This window comes from Lepidochelys kempii, chromosome 1 (assembly GCF_965140285.1).
Source record: "Lepidochelys kempii isolate rLepKem1 chromosome 1, rLepKem1.hap1, whole genome shotgun sequence".
NCBI classification, from domain to species: Eukaryota; Metazoa; Chordata; order Testudines; family Cheloniidae; genus Lepidochelys; species Lepidochelys kempii.
Genome location: NC_136380.1, coordinates 292382613 through 292400860, shown reverse-complemented (window position 1 = coordinate 292400860; position 18248 = coordinate 292382613). Strand labels below are relative to the sequence as shown.

Here is an 18248-nt window from a genome sequence, read left to right as displayed (position 1 = left end):
TCAGGAGTAATTATATTATGTATTAATAGTGGATCACAACTAGGCATGTTTACTTTTCACAATTTTTTTGCTTGCTTTTTTGAGAGCAGAGGAAAGGAGATATTTAATTTATTGTTTGGATTCAGATTCTTCATGGCGGTTCAGGTATTTTATTTGGTGATGCAGCCCTATTTTTGTATAGCAAAACCCAGAGGTCTCTGGGTTAAAAGACTTTCATAAATACAACTCCATACCATAATTCTGAATTAGTGAAGAAACACAAGACAAAGAAACCATCACCACAAGTAGCTTTTTTTTAAATGGATAGTCCCAGTCACTGCAAAAACAAATCATTTCAGACCATTCAACTAACTAAAATACTAAACTCTATGTTAGAGGAGATCACGATAAATCAGGACTAAGCCAGTCTTCTTTCAAGCTTGCACAGTTGCTAAGACCAGTAAAGTGGTGAACTACAGCTACAAAGTTAGCTATTGTTGAAAAGGTTAAAGGAGACCCCTCACATGGCTTTTCAACTGTCCATCAGACTGTCCAGACCCACAGAGCTTTTACCATCCAGAATTCACACGGCGAGACATCCAGAGAGTCTGGAATGATCCTGCTAAGGCTCAACTCCCTTTTCTCTGACAGATTTAGGCCATATGAGCACATTTTATGCTTCTTTCATCCCCCCCAGGGACTGAAATCAAAGAGGAACAATCTGGCACTAGGTTTCAAAGCTTTATAAAGGTAGAAGCCTAAGAAACAAAATGAAGACAGAGTTAACCATTAGTGCATATGATGCTATTTTAACAATAGGGCTGTCATGGTTTCAGGGCTAGCTGTCACCAATATGCCACCGGAGAAGAGATAGTTGAACCTCTGTCCCTTTCATATTTTCTCTGAGTGGTTATTGGGAAGCAATTCAGACTGACACAGGCACCTGCTAGAATGTCTGAAGAAGTCAAGCCTTCATAGACTAACCACAGGGGGATGATAGGCAAATCAGTAAGGCAGACGTGTGTAGACACTTTGTTGCTTTAACATCCCTTTTTTCCCCTCTTATATTATGCTTTGTTCCTACTGTTAAGATTAAACAATACTTTTGTTTAAGAGGTCACTCTATTCACCACTGGTCACAGCTCCTGAAGGGAAGAACCATAGGTACCAAACCCAGTTATATCTGTAAGCACGGTGGATATACAGGGTACTGTAGCCCAGGGCCCAGTCTAAGAGTGGGAGGATCATGCGATTCCAGCCCAGAAAGAGTAAAGACACAAGGCCTGTCACCTGAGAGGGTGTGTTCAGAGAGTACAGCTAGCCCTACAACCATGATAAGGGCACTGGGAAATGTAACTGATGAAGGAAGACTGTGAAAAGTAGATCAGACTAGAAAATGTCAGGATGATAAGTGTTCCTAAGCATGGGAAGATAGAAGAACAAAGATCCGTGTTATGAATTATAAAGGTGCTAACATTGGATGACTTTAAAATTCATTATAGTGGCAGATTATTTCACTTAAAAGTCCAACCTTTGTAGACCTAGGGCAGTTCTTATCATTAGTATATAATGGTTTCAGCATATTGTTTTATCCAATGTACAGTAAGGACACAAATACTTGCTGTACAAAGTAGGGAGGGGAGAGCATTTTAGATCTATCAGCTTTCAAACAATGTGCTCCTGGAACAGGGGTCATTTACATTGAAAAGAAAAGAATGTCCCTGATCTCTTCATCATTCTCATCTTCTCTGATTACAGTCTTTTATTCTTTAGTGCTAGAAAGCATTTATAATAGTTAGAATGGAAAATGTAGGTCTGGAATATAGGATGCCAGAGAAAATGTGGTGAGAGGCCACACACGACCTTCTAAGCATCCACAGGAAAAGTTTCTAGAGCAGATGAAGATGGACTCTTTTTGAACTGTAAATGAAATGGCTTCACCACACTTGCAAAGAACAGAAACTAGAACCAAAGACATGAGTGCCAACTCAAAAATCTCCTCCTCAACGTGCATGACTCTGTAAGAGTAAGTAGTGTTCCACATAAGTAAACTCCCCCGTTGACAACAAAAACTGTAAGACCAGCTAACCAATGTAGACAATGGAAATATGAGGACAGGAGCCCTGGATTCTGCATTCTTTGGTAGGTGTTCTATAATCCAGTCCCTCCACCTACCATGGGCTCCATCCTCAAGCTCAGTCATTCCCTTCACTCTTCCCTCAGATCTATGTCCTAGGCCTACTTATCTCCTCAACCCCAGCCCTTTCAAAGGCTTCATAGCACAGCAGCTCCTAGGCTCCTTCCCTGGCTCCCTCTCACTGGGGAACACCCCCCTCCCCCCGCATAGGTCTTTGCCCCAGACTATGGTCACTGGAGAGCTCCGCCAACATCTAGTTTCTATCTAGCTCTTCCCCCATGCAGAAAAAAAATGCTGCTTCCTTTCCCTGCAGGCCTTGCTCTCAGACCTAACAATCCATGGGCTCTAGCATAGAAGCCCCAGAATTCCCTTAACTTGACATGAAACCAGGCACAGATCAGAAGAAGAACTTATTATTTGTTGTTCATATTAACATAACATCTAAGCGCCTGAGTTCTGAACCAGGACCCCATTGTGGTAGGCACTGTACAAGACCAGAACAAAGCCAGTCCCTGCCCCAAAAAGCTTACAAACTTAAGCCCTGAACTCCTCTGAAACGCCTGGCTCAACCTGTCATAGGAAGCAATTATTAAAAGGCCTAATCTAATTAACAAATCAAGTTATTGTGTAACAGCTTTTTAACAGAGAGGCATATAAAACACCTATCTTTCTGAATTCTTATATTGTACCATCACAATGATATGAGCTTATGATTAGAGATGCTCTCCAGCTTCAGTATGAGTATATCAAGTATTGTGGAATTAGATATATTCCTTTGTATGCTATGGTGGAGAATGTGGGTTTGATCTGTAATAATTTTATGAAAATGTGAGCTAGCTATTAAAATAGTCAGAACATATTGGGGTTATTGGAATGTGTGAATGTATTGTGCCAGTGTAATAAGGGTCATTAGGAACAGCAAGCAAAATATGAAACAATAGTTAGAGATAAAACGTCTCCAGGTAAACAACTTAAAGGGAGCTAAGGGAACATCACACCAGGACCAGAGGTCACCCAATGGAATTAATAGGCAGCAGGTTTAAAACCAACAAAAGGAAGTACTTCTTCACACAATCCACAGTCAACCTGTGGAACTCATTGCCAGGGGATGTTGTGAAGACTGAAAACTATAACTGGATTCAAAAAGAATTAGATAAATTCATAGAGGATAGGTCCATCAATGGCTATTGGCCAAGATAACTAAGCCTCTGACTGCCAGATGCTGGGACTGAACAACAGGGGATGGATCACTCAGTAATTGCCTTGTTCTGTTCATCCCCCTTGAAGCACCTGGCATTGGCCACTGTCAGAAGACAGGCTCCTGGGCTAGACAGACCATTGGCCTCACCCAGTATAGCCATTCTTATGTAACAATGGCTGGGACATGGAGAAGATGCTCTTTCCATGTGCCAGCCAAAAAAGTTACACAGCTATTTTGCCAAGGCCAGAACCTAGAGACCAAAAAGATAGTAAAACAGCTAAAAACTCTAACAAGAAAGAGGGAGGAGGCGAGTTGTCAGCAGCTGCTCAAGGTTAGATGTGATCAGAGACACACCCAAGGATGTGAAGACAGCAGGATGACAGTCTGTCTCTCCCCGCCCAGATGTGGGGGTATCTAGGTGAAGCAGAACCTTCCTAAACTTGCAAGGAAAGGATAAAGTTTAGGTAAGACCAGATGCATATAGACATTTGTTTTAACCTTTTTCTCTGATGGGTATTGACCTTTGGGTGAATGAACAATAATTTTGTTTTGAAAAAGCAGATTTGAGTCACTTTAATGAGACGCAGATCACAAGCTCCCAGAAGGAAGTTTCTTACAGATGTCAAATACAATTTGGCCTCTCATGTTAACACAGCCAGGAAATAGGGGTCTGTACTCCTTAGATCCACTTCAAGAGAGGATGTAGTGTGGAGCTCCACCCTTGAAAGAGATGAAGGAAGTGAAGCCGGTCACCTTGGAAGGGTGTTGTAATAGGATCTACACACCACATATTGAGCTCAGACAGAGGGGGGCAGGAGAACCTCTCCTATTGACAAGCAAACCACTTAACTATACCCCCATGCAACTGCCAGACCAGCCACTCATTGAGACAGGCACCCAAGCAGCAACCAATAGAGGAAACGAGGCCTGCTATAAAAGAAGAAAGTATAGAAAAGAAAGGGGAGGTGAAAGGCCTGGGACAGCAAAGGGGAGACAACTCTGCACCAGGCTGCCTCCACAAAAGTAACCAGAAGAGCGAATCAGACTGCAAGACCTAAAATTAAGGACTACTAGCTTTAATCGGAGGTGAAGATCCATGTGTTGACCTGACTGAAGACAAGCTAAGGAGTGTCAGCCAGGAGAAGCTGGGGTCTCTCTCCCACACCAAGAGCCTATGAGAGGGACTTGAAAGATCTAAGGTACAAATCAGCCTGTGACAATAATACAAAGACATCCACACAGCAATTCAGAAAAGTATAATAAAACTATACTGTTTTTCTGGTAACCTGGAATTTGGAATAAGTGCACTATCATTATTGTCATGACACACTGTCTCAAACCCAGGCCTGCAGGGCTCATGGGAGCTACCACATTCCAAGCCCCCACCTGGCAGCCTGCGGACAATGGCTTATCTGGGACCCATGAAGCTCAGCTCCAGTGTGAGGCTTCACTCCTGAGGTCTGATGGTGGAGTCCTGATGGTGGAGTACCAAAGCTGCTGGCCCACTGGCCCTATTTAAACCAACAGCAGGAACAGGAAGTTGTCTGAACAACTGAGCTCTCCCCTGTTCTGGACTCTGTGCTGCCACCTACTGCTCCTGGATTTCCTGGCATCCCAACTGGCTTAACTCCTTGCATCTGAGTTGTGGTTCCTGACCTCCAGTTGTCTCCTACTTCTGACTCACTTGTAGCTTGACCCAGCCGACTCCAGTCTCACAGCTGTGGATTCTGGCTCCAACTACCAAATCTCCGACCATGACAGCTTGTTCTGACCACAGTAACCTTACAGAACCAAGCCTGGTGTGAGAAGGATAGACCTAGAAGCCACTAGAACCATAGGACTCACCCAAATGGCCCTCTACCCCCAGACAAATAATCAAAAATGACAAGCCCAAGTTCCGCAGCTGACCTTGGACAACCAGAGGCTGCAGGAGCAAGTGAGGAAGTTCAGTGTTGCGAATACTACACTGCGAACACAGCCTGCAATACCTTGCCCCAAACAGGGGCCTGTGATAGCTTTGCCCAAACGGTTTGATGGGAACTGCCAGCAGTTCCAGGGTTTCATGAACAAATGCTGCCTTCTGTTTCTGGTGTCTCCAAACCTACGCCTCTGACCAGGCCAACATGACCTTAGTAATCAACCTGCTGTAAAAAGAGATGGGTTAGACTGGGCATCTCCCCTGTTGAAGGCTATAGCCCAGTGCTGTCGAACTGAGATACCTTTCTCCAATCAATGTCAACCATCTTCAATTACCTACAGCGAAGTTTAATGCAGATCATGCATCCACCGGCCATGGCCCCTTCTTTATCAACTATGGGTACCACCCCAATTTCACCTACAACTACCCATATGCTCCCCCAACCCACCTGTCTTGGACCTAGAACAACACATGCATTACATCTAAGAGGAGGTGAAGAGACCTTGTTAGTCTCTAAGGTGCCACAAGTACTCCTTTTCTTTTCGCGGATACAGACTAACACGGCTGCTACTCTAAAAAAGCATACAGACAAGCATAGACAACAGGGCCCTGCCTACACCATAGGACAGAAGGTATGGCTTTCTACAGAACACTTCTGCACAGACAGACCCTGTCAGAAACTAGACTACCAGTTCCTTGGCCTGTACTGGATTCAGTGGCTTACCTGGGACCTATGAAGCCTACCCTGAGTGTGAAGCTCCGCCCATGAGGTCTGATTGGCAATGCCCCAGAGCAGCCGATTGGTCCACTGGCCAAGCAGCAAGCACAGAAAGCTGTCTGAACAATTGGGCTCCCCCTTGTTCTGAACTGTGTGCTCTGTGCTTCCTGTTCCTGCTCCTTGATTTCCTGGCATCCCACCCTGACTTGACTCCTCACATCTGACTTGTGGTCCCTGACCTCCAGTTTGGATCCTGCTTCTGACCTCTTAGTATCCTATCCCATCTGCCTCTTGGTTCCTGTCTAGTGACTGTGGACTCTCGCTCTGACTAGTAGGTCTGCCTGTCCACAACCCACCCACGACAATTATATTCACGTGAAGGAACCAATAATGGTTTGGATTCTGCCTGAAACTCTGATGCTGGGAATTGATACCTGTGTAACCAACTCTTCCAATATCCTCATGACTTTTTTCTGGGTCTGGAGCCAATCTAGCAAGAACATGAGAGGTTCCAGCCTTCCCCTGAATTTCAGCCCTTCCTGGGCAATAGACACCTCTGACTTCCTGCCCCATTTTCCCCACCACCTGGGGAAGAGTCGCCAGTCAGGGCCATTGCAGGAAGCAGATAGAGAGGAGTTTTTTAGTAGGAGAGAGGAAGCAACCCATACTGCTGTCACAAGAGGGGAAGGAAGGAAGATGCAGAAAAAGCCTGTCAGCTCAGGGGCACCTTGCTCCCTCATCCCCTCTCCTGCATCTTGTGAACAATGGGTCACTCTGTTCTTTGCTCTCCCCCTCTCCCTCCCTGCAACATCAAGCCTGGAAAAGGAAAGAGGGGCAGCTGGAGTTCCCCCCCACCCCAGGTCTGGAAGATGGGGTGAAGAACCCCTGAAGATGCACCAGCAGAAGGAGCAGAGCTGAGGCTGGGGGGACAGGCAGAAGCAGAGTCAGAACTCATGTAGAAGCTGGGTGTGCCTCATTAATTGCTGGGCTGGGGACAGGCAGATGTGACAGTGGGGGAGACATTGAATTACTTTGAATGTTGAGAAGTTAGAAGCCCAGCACCAGTCAGCCAGCCAGCAGGAGCTCCTGCAGCAGGAACCAGCATCACCTCACCCAATTTGGGAGACTTGGCAACACTTGCATCCGATGAAGTGAGCTGTAGCTCACGAAAGCTTATGCTCAAATAAATTTGTTAGTCTCTAAGGTGCCACAAGTCCTCCTTTTCTTTTTGCTGATACAGACTAACACGGCTGCTACTCTGAAACTTGGCAACACTAATGTCACATGTGCACACACTAGGGATGGACAAGGGGAGTTCACAAGTCAACACAGACCCAAACCACACAAACTGTCTTTTAAAAAGCAAAAACTCATACTTTTTTAGAGTCAGACTCATGATTTTTGAGCACATGGTGTTGGCAATACTGGGATACTGGCAGAATATGTTGTATGAAATGCCAATTCCTTTTGTTGTTTTATATAATGTACTTATCATCCCACCTTCATTCATGCACAAAATATGCTTCTTCCTGTTATTTACTCTGAGGATCTGGGGAATACGCCCATAATTTATTTATATATGCAAAAGAAAAATTTGTTTGGAGAAGTTTAACAAGAGACCTGACCACAAATAGAACCAGACAACCTTGTCTCTGAAATGGGATCTTAGTTCCGTAGTTAAGCATTTGACAGAGTGCTATTAATCATCATTAAATAGTCTTTGTATCCTCAATGGCCAGTCTCCTAGAGACTGCACCCAGTCCCCAAACCATATTGTGTGAGTAGATATCTGGAAAAAACTGGTTTGGAAAGCAGGGGGAAGGGGGGTAGATAGGCTGGACCAGGCACTCATGTCTGAAAATGCAAGTAATCCAGAGGCAAGGGCTTGATAAACAGGTCCAAGTACAGCAGTGAGAGAGATCACCAGACACAGTGAAAAGCTGATATCTAGACAGAAAAGGGGGCTCACAGTGTGGTCAGATTGGGGATTGCTTTCAGGAGAAGCAAGTTTTTCACTTTTCTCTTTTTCTTCTCTGTAACCAATCTGAAAATGCCTTATCTAGTTTAATTTATAAGTGTAAATGTTAAGCAACGCATTTTTGTTTTAATTCTATTATCTCTGGGTTTTTTATATAAATCTTGTTTTTATTAAGCTTACTATTGTGTGGGTAACTTCACTGTAGATGTCTCTGAAAAAAGGAATACCCACTAAGGAGAGACACTGAAGGGCAGAGAGTCTCTGGAACCTACACTCCCCCCCTTCAGTCTTGATCCAGGGCCATGGACAAAGGCGCTCTATTCCAGTGATTTATGTTACTAATAGGCTGTGGGGGGCAAGAACAATGGGAGAAGCCAAAAGACTGAGGAAGAGATGAGAATTGGTGGGGGCGTGGGTGCATTCACTATAAATCATGCTGTTTGCAGAATGCATATATATTCATAGCATTTAATTTATACCTATAACTCTATATAATTAATCACAATAGTGGGGCTGCACAATCTGAACCTAACTGATAGAATCTTTTTGACTGAACACAGATGTAATGTAAAGTAAAAACTATCAACTGTGATGGTTTTATTCACTAATCCCTACTGAGTTATCCACACATTTTCTTAAGTTTTTAAGTAGATATCTATTTAATTTGAGGAATTGCTCTGTTAAAATGATTAAAAGAGAAACAATCAATGAGAATTATATACTGACACAAATGGTAGCGTCTATACAGTATATTTTGTATACAATTACTTGCTATGATGTTTATCTTAAGTTACTCAAAAATATTCTCCTCTAAAAAGTGATTCTTTTAACCTTTTCAAGGCCTAAATAATTTATACAGCCATTTTCATTGTGGATGATGTTAAAATAGCATCTGGAATAGTACTTTTATTTAGTACCGATGACAACCTGTGGCTGACAATAGTCTTCAGAATTTCAGCATACAAATAAGTTCAAATAAGATAATCACCAGAGGATGGATATGGAGAAAGAATAGCCAAATAATGTTACTACTATTGTAGGTTTCAAATTAACTGTTTCAGTCTAAAGTTGTAATTATCAGGAGGAATGCAGTTATTCAGGAATGCATTAAAAGAGCATAATATTTCATAGCTCATTAAATAGAAAATATATTGAAAATTTGGGAACCAGAATCATTTGCAGCTTTCTCTGAGCTGATGGGTCATGGCATACCAAAAAAAAAAAAAAAAAAAGACTTTTTTGGAAGGAAAGCAATCTGGTATTGCTAACTGCAGACTATATTTACTTGACATTCGGAAAGATCATATGACACCAATGCAGATGAGGTGAGTTTATACAACAGTGAGGAGGAAAGGAAGGGCAAGGAGAGCAGAAGAGGTTAGATCAGGGGTTCTCAAACTGGGGGTCAGGTCCCCTCAGGGGGTCACAAGGTTATTACATGGGGGCGGGGGTCACAAGCTGTCAACCTCCACCCTAAACCCCACTTTGCCTCCAGCATTTATAATGGTGTTAAATATATTTTAAAAGTGTTTTTAATTTATAAGGGGGTGGGAGGTTGAACTCAGAGGCTTGCTGTGTGAAAGGGGTCACCAGTAAAAAAGTTTGAGAGCCACTGGGTTAGATAGCGGGTGGTTGGATGGTCTGATAGAGAAGAGAGGAAAGTGTGTGTTAGTATGATATGTTTTAGATAGCTATGGTGACTAGATTTTTAAGACATACCATACATTCATGCCATTCTATAGTTATAGCTGTGTCAGCACTCTCTTTACAAAATGTTTTTTTTTTCAAAACTTTTGCCATTTATCAGGTAATTAGGCAATTTCAAGATTATTCTGCAGACCAAAATATCTATTAACCGATGGATGTTATTGCACTAAAGGTGATGTAAATAATATGCTTTTTAAAAATCATAGCCTAAAAGTATATTCAGTGGATTTCAAATATGTATTTACAGTAGACACAAACCTTAGGAACGCTTTAAAATGTATGATAGCAAAATGCTTGAGAAAAGCCAAGTTGTCTCTAATTATACTGGGGATAAACTCCAAAACATTAGACCACATATGCTCAAAAACAGAAAGAAGCTAAGAATGGCAAAGGTAAAGCTTCAGCTTCCTTCTTGTTTGTTTTTCCTTACCTAATTGTACCTAACTATTACAGGGATCTAAGAGCATGAAGGGATACATGTGCAGCAGTGACCAGGCTCAGATTTAAAGATGGAGAGCTAACAATCTAACAGTGGAAATTTCAGAAATCTTTGTATTCCTTCCTTTTGTTGGTTGGTGTCTGAGCTGTGAAATAACTCAGCAGAATCAAAACATAGGTACCATCAGGAAGAGTATTTCCATCAAAAGATAAGCTTTATACACCAGTAAGTAAAAAGCAAGTTGCCATGAGTGTGTGTATATATCTGTACATAACAAAACTTCCCCAGTCTGGGGTTCACCACAGTCAAAAATCAGCCGATGCGTATAGGGCCCTGCGTTCTTTTGGAGATTCTCATTTCTCTGTCTCCCACACAACCAATTTATAGTCCTTCCCCTGGCCACCAGTGCAACCTCTTAATTGTCAAGGACCCGATACCTTGTCAACGCTACAGTCAGTACATCATCTAAATCCAGAGGGAAGAGAGAGCCTAGGATCCCAGTTTATATACACAAAAATAGGATCTTAAAATGGGAGGTTTTGGTCAACCTTAACCAGTTCAATACCAGTTCTACCTATAATAACCATATCTGAATATATTGTAATATTGCATTAGTGCACATAAACGTGTCTTTCCTTTGGTTCGTGTAACATCATAAATCAAAAGACCATATTTTTACTTATTTGTTACTATCACCACATCACAAGATAAAACTGAAAGCCTTAACTTATATACAGCTAGGCTCTTATTTGTTAAAATACACAGTTAAATGGGTCTCAAAACAAGTTAAATATAGGTAACAGAATCCAGTCATGTTGATGTTTTCTTGTTGAAATACTGTAACCGATTTTTTCCCAATTAAGTTCTAAATATGACCTCATTTTTGTGAGAATATGAATATGTTGTATCCCGTTTTATTTTATTTCTACACTAGTGACATCACTTTTGAACAATATTAAGACTATATTTGTAGTTTGTAATACTAAAATGCATGGGTAGCTAATATAATCTTATAAAACTATCTGCTATTAGAGCCTTCTTGGATTTTATTTCTATCTTTGTTTTAAATGTAAGTGTATATAATATTTGTCATTGATGGATTATGGAGAATTTAAATTGTGCATTTATCCACAGAGCTTGGATAACTGCAAGATTCTCAACATATGGCTTGTTGGTCTAAGGCAGGGGTTCTCAAACTGTGGGGTGGGACCCCAAAATGGGTCACGACCCTGTTTTAATGAGGTTGCCGGTGCTGGGGTCCTGGACCAGAGCTGAAGCCCAAGTCCCACCACCTGAAGCAAGACTCAGTCTTTGGCTTCAGCCCTGGGCAGCAGGGCTCAGGTTATAGGCCCTTGTGCTTCAGCTATGCCGCTGGTCTAAGGGTTTGATTTTTTCTTAGGGTAAGAAAGATCCCTGGTTCAAATCCTGGACAACCCCTCACAAAGACTGAGATTGGTCCTCTACCTTTAAAATCTGGAGGTGAAGCTAGATTATCATAATGGTCCCTTCTGGCCTTGGAATCTGAAGTGAGCTGAAGGTCACGAAAGCTTATGCTCAGATAAATGTGTTAGTCTCTAAGGTGCCACAAGTCCTCCTTTTCTTTTTGCGAATACAGACTAACACGGCTGCTATTCCAAAACATCGCATCGATGTGCCTCAACCCTGGTCACAAAGCAGCAAGAGTGTAGTCTGCATACATGTTCAGGCCCCAATTCAGCAAAGTACTTAAGTGCATGCCTAACTTTAAGAAAGCAAGCAGTCCCACTGAAGTCAAATGGGGACTATTCACTTACAAAGCACATGTTTAAGTGCTTTTCTTGATAAGGCCTCAATCTTTGGCCTCTCTGTGGACATCAACAGCAAGCATGCCATTTTTGTCAATTACATTTGTGTTTTTTATGATCTGGACATTAGATCAATAGGAACTGGACTGAGACCACCAGCTCATTTCACATAAACCACCAGACAACTTCCAAATGGTATTCATTTTCAGTCATTACTGGCGCAGGTCCAAATTTCAGGTAGTGACCTAAATGGGAAAGGTGCTGAATCACATTATCTATCCTCTGAGCCATCAAAACACCATTCCCTTGTATTTTACACTATTACATGTAATGATACAATATCTTACTATGAAGTATGGTCCAGCTTAGAACTCAAAGGGCTAAACTGAAATCTTAGGTGCACAGAGGCACATTCCTAAAAAGCCTCAGCTGTGAAAGTAACCACAGAACATAGTTTTAACAAACTACTCCTGGATCCCCGAAAACTTGCTGTTGTGAGGCTGCGTATTACTAAGACATAAATAAATGTACTATGTAGCTTTTAAAAAATATTAATAAGACCTTATCACATATTAGACAATTGCTGTTTAGTTTTACTAAGTCAATGAACAAAGCATAGCTGCGATGCATTCTCCTTGCATTTTGGGAACAAAGAAATTGCCATGCTGGATCAGACCATGGTCTATCTAGGTCAGTATTCTGTCTCCAGCAGTGGCCACAACCAGCTGCTGCAGAAGAAGGTGCAAGAAACCCTGCAGTAGGTCATTATGGGATTACCTGCCCCAGGCAAAGTTTCCTCCTACCCCCCTCTAAGTTAGATATTGGTTCGTGCCTCAAAGCATGAATTTCTCTCTCTTACAAAACATACATTTTAATACGTACCATTATAACTATGGAAATTCTTGCTGTTCATATAAATGTCCAGTACTCTTTTTCTATTGTGTATGTCCACTTGCTAATTTGCAGAGTTCAGCAATTTGATGTGGCCATCCCTGTAGCACAGATAAGTGGAGATTCTCATCACTAAGGCTACATTTTAGTCAAGGGCATTTTTAGTAAAAGTCATGGACAAGTCACAGACAGCAGACAAAAATTCATAGCCTGTGACCTGTCCATGACTTTTACATATACCCTTGACTAAATCTTGGGGGGTGCGGCCCACGGGCACCACATGGCCCGGGACCCGCACTGGTGCTGGGAGAGGGCAGTTGGTGGGGCTGGCAGGCTCCCTACCTGGCTGCATGCAGTGACATCCCCCTCTCTTAGCTCCTAGGCAGAGGCATGGCCAGGCATCCCTGCCCCTGCCTCTGCCCCGGGTGTCAGCTCTGCAGCTCCCATTGGCCAAGAACCGCAGCTCATGGGAGCTGTTGGGGCAGTGTCTGAAGGCGGAGGCAGTGTGCAGAGCTGCCTGGCCACACATCTGCCTAGAAACAGAGGGATGTTGCTGCTTCCACGGAGCCTGTCCCAAAGTAAGCGCCACCCAGAGCCCTCACCCCCTCCCACACTTCAACCCTCAGCCCTGAGCCCCCTCCCACACCCAAACTCCTGCTGCTGCTGGGGGGAGGGCACGGTGGCCCGAGACTGCCCCAGCAGCAGCTAGTGTGGCTGGCCCTGGGGCTGCCCAAACTGTTCAGGCAGCCCCCGGGACCAGCTGCACCAGCCGCTGCAGAAGTCATGGAGGTCCCGGAAAGTCACAAAATCCATGACTTCCATGACAAACTCGCAGACATACTCATCATCCACCTTTCCAAAAAGCTGTCAGTATTGTCACACATTCTAGTTCATAGTTTGTCCTTTCCTCAGCATTGTTAAAGAAGATTCTCATCGGACAAAAGTCTATACACAATGGTGTTAACAGACTCATATTCATGATTTACATTATGAGGGTCAAAAATAAGATGTCAGCTGCAGCTACCAGAAACACTGTTAACACAGTAGCCATTATGAGGTTTGATAACCTTAAAACAGGAGGTTAACTAACCCTCTTTCCAGCTCACACACATGCATTTATATAGGTGACTGGTTCCATACTGCTTAAGATAAAAGATCTGTTCTTGCAACTGCTTACTCATGTGAGCAGCCTATTAGCATGAATAAAGGTCTGCAGGATCAAGTCCAGAGAAAACATTTTCCATAAACCACATGACAAATCTTACCTCCATCACCAGCTACAGTTGCAAAGCATTCTGCAGAGAACTATTCTGATGTACCAGAAAAGAAGAAAAAGCTAAGAAAGCTTGTTTGGCTACTTGTCTCCATTTTATCGAAGTGTACTGTGTCCCACTGTAATTACTACTGTGAAGCATGATCACATTATTATTTTCTCTCTCCAAAGTGTTTTTTGAAATACATTTTGGGAAGGGAGCTATATAAAAATGAATTGAATTGTGTATCTGTGGAAGTGAGAAAGCGTTGCTTGCTGTTATGGAAGAGTGCTTTCGGCTGACATGATTATTTTGTTGTTTTCCTTTGATAGACAACTGACTGTACATAGTGATAAAAAGATAGCTGGAGATGGCCAGAATTGGTGCAGAATTGGAGCATAGACATCCCAGCCTTGCTGTGCTTTATCTAACACAAGGAAATGGCTACAAGCCAAATGAAATTATTGTTATTGGTGATGTCACCATTCACCATATTCCCAAGTAATTAAGGTCTTGTTTGCAATGTGGCTATCAGCTGACATTATGTCTGCATATTGGATGTAGATGGGTTTTGCAAACCTAACTTTTTTTTAAATACAAACATATTTCTGTGATTTGCAAAACAAAATACTTGGGCCAGATACTCTGCTGGAGTAAACTGGCACAGCTCCATGGGCAGTCCTCTCTTTTAAAATAATGTTTGTCGTTTGTGTTCGAATATAGAGCTTTATGCTTAAAATGTATTACATATAGGTTAGTTTAATGTTTAAACTCTCTATAAATTGAACTCCATATTGTAAGCCAATAAGCAATAATACACAGGTCTCCTTACATCTCTTCAAAGGAAACCAAAACTGAACGGTTTGCATTTACATCTTTGTTACCTAAAATATACTCAGAAATAAAGTGAAAATTTAGCAATGTTATACATCTAGAGATAATGTGACATATCCTCAGCTGGTATAAATTGTCATAGCTTCTAATGGAGCTATGACAATTTACACCGGCTGACAAGCTGCCACATTATTTTAAAATGCAAAGAGTAGGGTTGTATTTTTTAATATTCAAAAGAAGCTGATGAATATAACAAAAAGGCCCTCAATCAGACCACAACATTTATTTCCATTCTTTAAGAACTTTATTTCAAAGGGAAAATGGAATGGAATACCTGTATTTTCAAATGAAATGCCATTTCCAGCAGAATTACACGATATTACAAAATCAATGGCTATGAGACAATGGACATGTCAGTACTGCCTTTTATTTAAATGTGATGACTAAATATAGATTGTAAATATGAGAACCAACGTTAATTAATTGGTTTTCGCAGTCTTTAGTTGCTTTGCCCTTCACAGTGGCATGCAGTCTGTTTGCTTTAATTTATTTTCTTTGTTTTGGTGATGTTTGACTAATAAATACATTGATGAATTGCATTTGTAAATGCCATCCATAGATCACAAGAAAAGAGTATGCTTGATGTTCCTATTATGGCGATCCTGGAAGATTTTTTTCCCCTCCTTCAACTTTTAGTATTTAACACACCCACACACACAGAGTGCTGCAGTGCTGAATAAAGTTCCCTGTTCTTATCTGAATTTTCAATGAACAAGCAGCTGCAGAATAATGTGACTTAATGAGGCACTTCTAATAAAACACAGCACAACTTAAAAGAGAGGCATACAACTGTTTGCTCACTGATAGAACTATCATTCAAAATAAAGTTTCAAAACAATGGTCACATTTTGTATATGAATAGTAAATTATACGGTTTCCTAGTTTCCACAGTCACTGATGAGTGCATGAGATTGACAAATGTTTAGTATTTTACTATTACCTGTAGTCAAACCTAACACATAATTAGTGCTACATGATCTTCTTCTAATAGACTATTATGCTTTACACAGTTACTAGTAGGCAATAATACATTCCAGAAGAAAAATAGGTTACACCAATTAAATATTACATGTAAGTGTGGTGACACTCATATTTGAAAAATGCCAAGGTTTTTTGGGCCTACCAGAAAGTACACAGACTGTTGGCAAAGAGCTCCTTTACCGGAAGTCTCTTTCACTTAATAGATAAAAGGAAAACCTATGCTTTCATCCTTGAAAACAGAGTCATTCTATCAGCTCCACTGATTACATTATGAAAGTTGATGGCTACTAAATGCTGTTAGGCCACCACATTGCTTTGAGATTGCACATCTGCTTTAACATAAATCTAAACGAGGCTCAATGAATCTTCAGTCTGCAACTTGCCATTGTAACTGAAGCTCTCTAGTATTATCTATCTGTCTACATACACATTACAATTTTCAACTCCACTAATTCTGCTTATGCTCCGCACTAGCACAATCAACTGTATGACTTGTGCCTACGTGTAAAATGAAATCCCTTGGTGCTCTTGAAGAGATGTGCAAAAACATTACACTACATGTCAAATACATGACAAGGCGCTGGATTAGTTCTCATTCGCTGATTAAAACAGTATGACAGGAATCAAGATTTTATTTCAAAATCACCTACTATCAACTAAACAGCATATCTAAATTCATTCTTTCAAAAGCCTCCTGCTCAGATAATATATGGTACTCAGTATAAGTATGCTGTAAATAGCAAGACTGATCTAATACAAAACAAGTGATCACTATAGTCCCCTCTTCACTAAAATCATAGTACTGAAATAGTTTACATTTACAGTAAGAACAGTATTGTAGCTTGGTAAGTCAGGGCAGTAATAAACTGAAAAAATAGATGCTCAGGTGAACATCGCCATTACAATATCAAAGCTGTGTAAGTAATATCTAAAACTGAGATTTAGCTGAATTACTTTACCACTGTTACGTGAACAATTATGAAATTATTAAGATTAGATACATACATATATTCACAGTGTAAAGTGACTGAAATGTTACTGCGACAGGACAAGTATAATAAATAAATCCTTTGTGCCCCCTTTAAAAATTGTCTTAGAAGTGGGTCATGTTTCTCAAGTTTACCGAAAGCCATGGTGGGATAGGACTGTTTAGTTTGTTTAGGTTTTTATGTTATGCTCCATAAAGGAATCTTACAAGCAAAGAAAAAATAGTAATGTATCACCTAATAAAGTAGCTTTAAAGTGTTAAATTGGTACCAGTCTGAATGTTAATATCTAAAAGCAGGTGGTAAGAAAGAGCAACCAGATAATAATGATCATTTAAATTTATCCAGTGCTGTGAGAAGACCCTAACACCCTGGATGTTTTATGGGGCTCTATTTGTTTATTATTTAAATTAACAGTTCTTCAGGAGTCAAAACAAGATTTCCTAGTTACAAAGCCAAAAATTATTATTGTGGCAGGTTTGTACAGTTGTTTTTTCCAACAAATTAATACCCTCCAAGCAAAGAATGGAAAGAGACTATTGTAACTACACATATAGAGTAATTCAAAGTGCTTCAGGCAGTTGTTTAACCTCCTGGTAAGGATGAGGAATAAAATAGAGAAAAGCATGACAACTCTGCTCCTAGCAGGGCACTGAAAGATGCTGCTCTTTGTGCTTTGCATAGACAGCTTGTGTTTCTAATCCCACAGCTAGCTTTACAGGAAATAAAGCCGATATTTTAAAAAACTCTGTCTTGCACAAGTACCCTGGGGTAGGGGGGCTGGGAAGGAAAAACCTTCCCACTATGAAACAGAATACAGATAAAATGCTATTGAGCCGTTAAATTAGCTCATTGAAATGGGAAGAAACAAGCAAAACATATTGGCAAGAAATGTCTCAGGTTAGATGCCACGATTTGGGGAACATTTACAGAGGAAAGAACTGAAGTCATAAACCATACGTTATATAGACCTTTTTAAAACTATTCCTAAAACGATTCACTCTTTAACCTCTCCCTTAAGCCATCCAATAGAGCGATCTGTCTCCAACCAAAATAAATCGCCCGGTATCTGAGGTTCTGGAAGTTATCAGCCATGCTCTTTATGAAAATAATTAGGCAGAAAACCTGATAATCTTACTAAAACGTCCATCGTTCTGCAGAAATGTGGAGGATTAAATAATCAAAAATGGACAGAATTCAAAGAAACACCTGGCACATCTCATTGATCCATATTAGTGCCCCACTGGGCTATTTATCAGGAGTCCAGTAAGTTTACAAACCAGCACTGAACTGGAAAGCGGAGTGAAATTAAAAACAGTTCTTTAATCAAAAGAGGCTTTTTTTAAACTTTTTTGTACTGGAGAGGAGGGGTTGGAATAATC

General features: G+C 41.1%; 1 protein-coding gene across 4 annotated transcripts in view; it reads right to left on the bottom strand.

Annotated features, from left to right (window-relative positions):
• TAFA2 (TAFA chemokine like family member 2) overlaps positions 1 to 18248 on the bottom strand; it is a 289370-nt gene that overhangs the window by 269397 nt on the left and 1725 nt on the right. The window lies entirely within an intron of this gene.